The following is a 6,324-nucleotide window of genomic DNA, read 5'->3' as shown; positions in this document are numbered from 1 at the left end:
TAATAAAAAAATTTCTTTTATGCATCTATTTATGCATAAATTCAATTTTAATGAAAGTAATAATTTTATAATAAAAAAAATTCTTTTATGCTATTATTTATGCATAAAAATCAATTTTGATGAAAGTAACACTTTTATAATCAAAATATTTCCAATATGCATCTTTCCATGCATAGAAATCAATTCTAATGAAAATAACACTTTTATAATAAAAATATTTCTAATACACATTTTTCTATGCATAGAATAAAAATAACACTTTTAGAATACACAAGTGGTAGGGATTACTCTTTTTGAATAATACAAGATAAAACTTATTTCACAAAATTTAAGAAAATTTTGCCATAACCTCCTTTGTATGGCTGACCATTTTTCAAATTTTTTTCATTCTCAAGTTACTTAGAAATTATCCCAAATGGTTTAAAGCATTCTAAACTAATCAAATTCCACTTTTTAAAGAGAAACAATATGAAAAGTTTAATTCTAACAATTTGATTATATATCTAGGATAAAGAAAGACTAAATTCAAGAATGAAGAGAGGGGGAAAGCCTTTCCAACAAGGCATAGCATCATTTTTTATTTTAAAGAAAATAAAAATTAGAAAACCATTAAATGGAATAAAGAAAAAGTAGGATTTCTAGCTTACATGAATTTTTGTGAGCTTTCCTTTGGCTTGATGGTTTGAGGAATCTACTCTTGTTTGCAACAAGAGTGGCCACCAATTCTTTTGAAGAGGAAATGGTCAAAAACTAAGAATTATCAATAAAGTCACTGTTTTTGGCTCTGGGGAGGAGTAGAGTAACAGTGCATAAAACACTATTAACCATTTAAAAAGGGGGAGGCTTCATTTATAGGAAAAAGTGAGTCTCTAACCAAGCAAACTGATTCTAGAATTTTTCAGATCAGTTTGGTCAATTTTTGACCATTTTTAGGTTAGTTTAGCTTACTTTTTAGATCTAGTTGAAGGAGGAGAGAGGAGAGATGAAAATATCTCATTATTTGTGAGTTTAAAACTCAACCACACATGTGAAATAGGGACCTCCTTCATGAGGGGAATTCCCCCATACTGAGGTGTCAAAAATGCATCATTTCTTCTAAAATATCTTTTCTTTTTTAACTAATAACCTTGTCCTTAGTCAACTCTTCATCTCAACCTTTGACTTGGTTAAGGAAACACATGAAAGCCAACCATATGAGTCATAGCATATCTCCCATACACCATTATGCATACAATGTGCCATAATCAACTCCAAATTCACCCCAATGCAATCATTCTTGGCCATGTGAATCCATTATTGCCAAAAGAGTTACCAATTTGATGTAGACTTAAGTGTAAACCACTAATGGCAACATAAGCATGTATGTGGCTTCCATGGCCATGGAAAAACTTACCAAACCCTCAAGATTCAAAAAATCAAGAAATGAATCCCCATTGGAATGATTTCTTGCTCAATAAGGGTAAAGGATGAAGCCAATCTTGTCAATATGATGAGACTTCAAGCTTATGGTAATAGAGATTAATCTCTCTTGGTTTCTTGGTGAATATCAATAAAAGAACATGGAAATCAATCCATAGATCAATGGAAACTCACCTATGTATCAAAATCATTGAAGATAAAGAGTCATTGAAGATCTTGGAGAGGCATGTCCATCATTGCTAAGCTCCATAAGCAATTAAGTGGCTAATGTGAACAATAGAATCACCATACTCACTGGATTACCATGCAAACTACAGCCAAATTCATGCAAACTGTAGCCAAAATCATGATTAAATTACACCAAAGATTTTCCTTCAATAGAGCTTTAGAAATAGGGAGACTCCTTCTTGTGACATCCCTAGGCTTTTCTAAGCCTTAAGCCATACATAAGCAAACTCCACATCAAGCTCCACGTATTCACGCAGATGGCGGCAGCCTGCTGCTGACGGGTGGAAGTTCTTCACAAAAATCTTCATTGTCAAGCTTGAGATGTAACCTATGTCATGCCCAAAAAAACCCTAAGCTATTAGTAGCCAAGGATTGAAGCACCTAATCATCACTGTGGATGATGTTAACCCAATTCTAGAATTAGCAAGATCCACCGCCATTATCTTACATCAAGGAGTCACGATAGATACACTAAAGGGTCATACATTCAAGATATGAAGCAATGGTGTCCAAAGCTACAACTTGGACGGGCGCTCGTAATGGTGTGACGGAGTATTTATGACGATTTCCGCTTCAAGAGCGTGTGGTAGCAAGATAGGATGAAGTCCTAAGTGATGTACTTTATGGTGGATATATTATGAGAGTAGTCATTGTAATAGCATTAGGCCTCTTATGAGCCTAAAGTGCCCAGTCGACCATAGTTTAAGTGAGTGTGAACACTTATAGCCATGTATATAGGTGAATATCTCTCATAATACAACATACTCTCCCATTGTACAATTGAGTCTTGATCTTGCTAATCTCTCCCTAATGCATGCTAGTGAGTGTGTGTGAGTGAAGTGAGGTGAGAGGAGGGACGAGGACCCGTAGTGCAATGTGGCGGTGTGACAACGCTCGGGAGGTGCGGTGGAATTGCTTCTCAAGGAGTTGTAGAGCTTGGAGACCTCAAGGGTTACGAGCTTAGCCATTGGAAAGATCCTCACGACAGTTGTGGTTCACCAGGTAATCTCTTTATGGATGTGTTTCAACAAGGAGGGTTAGGGTGAGCCATAACATTTTTGGCACCATTGCCGAGGAACCATCCCTTAGTTTTTTCTATCTTTTTTTCTCTAATCTACACATTACCCATTGCCATTATCTTTATTAATGATTTTCCATGAAAAAGATGTGGATTTGATGGTGATTTGTGTGTGATTTGGTGTAGAATAGCTCTCTTTTTTGTTTTTGAAAAGAATGCATTTTGCTTAATTTTTAGCTTAATTTGTTGTTTTTTGTGTTGTTTTTGTGATTCTTCATGTTCTTAGGACTTGCACATAGTTTGTATTAGGTTTAATTTGCATCCATTGCATTAAACAATGCAATAGATTGTAATTTTTAGTGAATGTTAGTTCTCTTTAGTGTTAAACATAGAACTACAATCATTAATTTTAACTTAATTGTGTGTTTGTTGTTGTTGAAATTGTTTGCATTAGAGTGTTGGCAAGCATTAGGAGTAGCTTAATCTCTCTTTAAAAAATCTTAAAACCATTAAAAAACCCTAGAATTTGACTAATTTCTCTTAATGGACTAGTTTTTATCATTAAGGGTGATTAATCTCATTCAAGAGGTAAAAAATTTAGAAAATGTGATAATTGGGGTCTAAATGTGTTAATTGGGGTCTAAATTGATCATATGAGTAGTCAAAATTGGTATTTTTGAGTGTTTTGAGAGCATCTAGATACATCAAAACACCTAATTATATCAATTTTTTCATTAATTGGAGAAATTTAACTCTCTTTTGTTAATTTTATCTTAAAAGATGAGACCACAATTAAGAGTCTAATTAATCTCTTATTTTAGATTAATTTACACATTTATTTATGCTTCCCTTGCTCTATTCAATGATGTGCTCAATTGTGTGAATTAATTAGGGATTAGTGGTGGTTAATTAGAGTCTTTGATTAGTGTAAGAGAGAAAAATTAGTGAAAATTAATTTTGGATTAATTATTAATCACTTTTTTACATAACTCATTAAGACTAATGAGCATTCAATGAGTAGATGCTCATAAGTTATCAAATTGTCCATTTTTGGGGGTCATTTATTTAGGGTGTCATAAAAAGGTTGACTTTTTTTTATTCCCACTTACCTTTTTGGAAAAATGTCAATATCTCTTTCATTTTAAATTCAAAAAAATCTCCCCAAAAAGAGAAATTTGTATTTCCCACTAGACTCCAAAAAAAAAAACGAACTTAATTTTTCCATGAAGCCTAGTTCACGTGTGAACCATTTATGCAACTTCACGGCTTAAGGGTCACGCCCTCGGAACTTGCGCAAAAAAAAATGAATTTAATTTTCCGTGAAGTCCGGTTTACGATGTGAACCGATAAGGATTCATGGCATAAGACCCTTCGCGTGACAAAAAAAAAGCGAATTTAATTTTTTCGTGAAGTCCGGTTCACGACGTGAGACCGTTCAGCGACCAATAATAATAATAATTTTGCTATGAAGTCTCTGGTTCATGAAGTGAACCGATAAGGATTCATGGCGTGAGACTCTTCGTTCACATGACCAAAAAATAATTAAAAAAATCAAAATTTATAAAATTCGTGGTCTGCATCACGACGTGAAAGGGGGTCCATTAGCAAAAAACAAATGCCCATGTTTGGAGGCCCATATCTCCTAAACGGTATATCCGATGAAGGCTCTCTAAGACCATCAGAAAGCTGACACCGAGCTCTCCAACTTTGGACTCGGCCTTCGAAGTCAAAAGTGATCATTTTGGCCTCCAACTAGTAGCCTCAAAATTCGACCCGAAAATCGAGATAAAAATAGCCCAAAAACCATGGAGTATAACATATACAAACCATTTCCTACATAAATAAGTGAGCATAACATATACAATCCATCTTCAAATCTCCTTTGAAACACAAAATAGCGAATACTGACTTCCTTTTTTAACATTCTTAACTTCAAACACCAACATAATATTGTACTTCAACAGCCATTATCACACATGTGACCCTGCTCCAAATAGACTCAGCTCAATAACAATGTAATTCTTAGAGAAGTTTTTAATACATACGTGAGCATAACATATACAAACCATTTCCTACATAAATAAGTGAGCATAACATATACAATCCATCTCTTACAGAGATAAAGTGTAATAACATATACAATCACAGAGAGAGAGAGAGAGAGAGAGAGAGAGAGAGAGAGAGAGAGAGGAAATAGAAGTTGAGACATAGTAAAAAAGTGTGAGAGAACAAAATAAAAGAGAGAAGTATTGAATTTTAGAAAATAGAAAATTCATACATATCACCAAATTTAAAGGGAGAGCCAAATCTGAAAGTTGTAATACAATTTGTGCCTTGAGTAAAAACATCATTACTCTCACAAAAACCCTAGGCAACTACCCGGGCTTCTAACATACAACTCATCTTTTTCATAATAGCATTGAGTCAATTAACAGATATCTTAAGACTCAATACCTCCAAGTAATATCTTAAGGCTCTACAAATATCTCTTTATATCTTTGCCAACATATAACCAACCCTAGAAACCTACCTATACACATGTAGATTCCTCCTAGAAAACTATCATAGAGATACATATAACTGTCTCTTTATATTTTATGTATTGGCAAAATCATAACTTTTTTTTAACTTTTTTAAGAACGTTTCTCAAGTTAAAAGAACTATTCTCTAGGCTACTATAGTTTGTAAATTCTCTAAGACCCATTATACTCTCTCTACAATCTCAAAGGCAATAGTCTGATAAATGGAATGTTTCTAGCTTATGTAAATTGTTTAGACGTGGTAACACACTCAATGAGATTGAAAGAGAGATAGAGAATGTTTTAATGTGCTCTCTCTCTCTCTCTCTCTCTCTCTCTAGCCAACCATACATATGAGCAAAAAAAAAATCTTTAGCTGTGCATTACATATTGACAATAAACACACAAATAGATAAAGACAAAAAGGCCAACAAAGAAACCAACCTCAAGTTGAACAGAGAATTGGATTCGAAATCACCAACTCTGATACTATCATCCTTGTGCTTCCTTCTACACAATCACACGGAGAAACCAAAAAAATAATAAACTTATGATCTCTCTATTTTTCTAATCCAAATACACAATAAAACGTAAGAGTAACTATTTGTGTATTACATGATTATGTGTTATGTGTGTGTGTATGAGAGAAAGAGAGAGAGAAAGACAAACAAATAGAGAGGGAAGAGAGATAGAAAGAGAGAGAGAAAGAGACATCCATTAATAATCTAAAAGCTTATAACATTATCTTTACCAACTTCCTTAATGGAATGCACTTCAGAATTTCACTAAAAATGAAACGCTTTTCCTCGGAGCTCCTACATCTACTACCCACAATGTAAAAGCCATCTAGTAATCCCAATGCCTCTTTGATTAAGAGGAGCTTGAGATTATCATCTAGACTATAAGGGTCCAATACTATATAAATATATTGAGGATTAATATCATCCCACCCATCAAATCCAAGAACTTCTCATTTTAGGCTAGGCTGGCATCCAAAAAAGCCCAATTGTGGCATCTCCTCAAAGAAGACAGTATCTGACAATTTATTACTGTCATAAGTCAACTTTAAGATATTTAATGACACGTCCCTGCATAAAACATAATCAAACTATACATTAATAATAATCATGATCTTTTTAT

This window comes from Cibotium barometz, chromosome 2, assembly GCF_041138505.1.
Source record: "Cibotium barometz isolate CiBa-2024 chromosome 2, ASM4113850v1, whole genome shotgun sequence".
NCBI classification, from domain to species: Eukaryota; Viridiplantae; Streptophyta; class Polypodiopsida; order Cyatheales; family Cibotiaceae; genus Cibotium; species Cibotium barometz.
This window is presented reverse-complemented; position numbering follows the sequence as displayed.